The sequence below is a fragment of the Gekko japonicus genome, unplaced genomic scaffold, assembly GCF_001447785.1.
Source record: "Gekko japonicus isolate JY-2015 unplaced genomic scaffold, Gekko_japonicus_V1.1 scaffold3108, whole genome shotgun sequence".
In the NCBI taxonomy this organism is placed as follows: Eukaryota; Metazoa; Chordata; class Lepidosauria; order Squamata; family Gekkonidae; genus Gekko; species Gekko japonicus.
Window position 1 is genome coordinate 18,721 of NW_015175459.1, and position 1,546 is coordinate 20,266.

The 1,546-nt window shown below is 54.5% G+C and overlaps 1 protein-coding gene across 1 annotated transcript in view; it reads right to left on the reverse strand.

The window, feature by feature from the left end:
* Positions 1–1,546, reverse strand: part of LOC107122774 (26S proteasome non-ATPase regulatory subunit 1) — a 51,125-nt gene that overhangs the window by 12,670 nt on the left and 36,909 nt on the right. The window lies entirely within an intron of this gene.

The window sequence follows — 1,546 nt, forward strand, 5'->3', positions numbered from 1 at the left end:
GGGGGGGGGGGGGAACGTGCAGATCTGTCCTCACAGAGGAGGGAGAGCTTCTGCCTGAATAAAACTTGATCTTATATTTATTTATTTATTTATTCTTTAGATTTGTGTCCCGCCCTCCCTGTCGACAGCATCATTAGGACGAGGCATCTAGTAAGCAATGTAACGGGACTAGGAACTGCAGAATTGCATCCAAGTGAGATGGGGGGGGGGATTTGTGTCATTCCAATGAGCAGCTGGCTGGGGTGGCCTTGTTAACACACTCCGCTAAGCCAGATGCTGGAGACCGGGGTGAGGGACGTTTCCTTCTCAAAACAAACCCTGAACCATCTTGACTTGGGAAGACCGAAACAAGGGGGCAGGCCATGAGTCCCCGCTTTGATGTTTCTTCAGGGCAAAGGCCAGACGAGCTCGTGACACCGACTCCCGAGGGGGACATACTTCAAACAACAGCCCATGGGGGGGGGGGGAGTGATAGATAGGAGATTTCCTGATGGATCCAATATGGGGCTGTATTTACACAACGGTTTGGTGGGAAAGCAGCGAGCAGGATACTGAATGCGGAATTTGCGATCCTGGGAATCTCGGCTCTCGTTTCAAAAATGCAAAGTCTCTCACCCCCCAAAAAGTGCAAGGGCAACTTCTGGTGAACTGCAGGCCACTGCCACGAATGCATCAACCTTCTGTGAAGTGAGACTGGTGGTCTGTCTAATGCTGTTTTTACTTTGCAAAAAGAAATCACATGAACGCATCAACACATGAGGCTGCCTTTTACTGAATCGGAACCTGGGTCCATCAAAGTCAGTATTGTCTACTCAGACTGGCAGCCGCACTCCAGAGTCTCAGGCTGAGGTATTTTCACGTCACCTCCTGCCTGGTCCTTTTAACTGGAGATGCCGGGGACTGAACCTAGGACCTCCTGCATGCCAGGCAGAGGCTCTTCCACTGAGCCACGGCCCCACTTTAGAGCTCTCCAGGGTCTCAGGCAGAGGTTTTTGCACCTCCTGCCTGGACCTCTTAACTGGAGATGCCGGGGATCGAACCTGGGACCTCCTGCATGCCAGGCAGAGGCTCTTCCACTGAGCCACAGCCCCTCTTGACAGCTCTCCGGGGTCTCAGGCTGGGGTCTTTCACATCATCTCCTGGGGTCTTTCAGGCTGGGGTCTTTCACATCACATACACCTCCAGTTTGGTGCACCTCCTGCCTGGTCCTTTTTAACTGGAGATGCCGGGGATTGAACCTGGGACCTCCTGCATGCCAGGCAGGGGCTCTTCCACTGAGCCACAGCCCCTCTTGACAACTCTCCAGGGTCTCAGGCTGGGGTCTTTCCCAGCACCTCCTGCCTGGTTCTTTTAACTGGAGATGCCGGGGACTGAACCTGGGACCTTCTGCATGCCAGGCAGAGGCTCTGCCACTGAGCCACGGCCCCTTCCCATAGCTCTCCAGGGTCTCAGGCAGAGGTCTTTCCCATCACCTCCTGCCTGGCCCTTTTCACTGGAGGTGCCGGGGATTGAACCTGGGACCTTCTGCATGCCAGGCAGAGGCTCT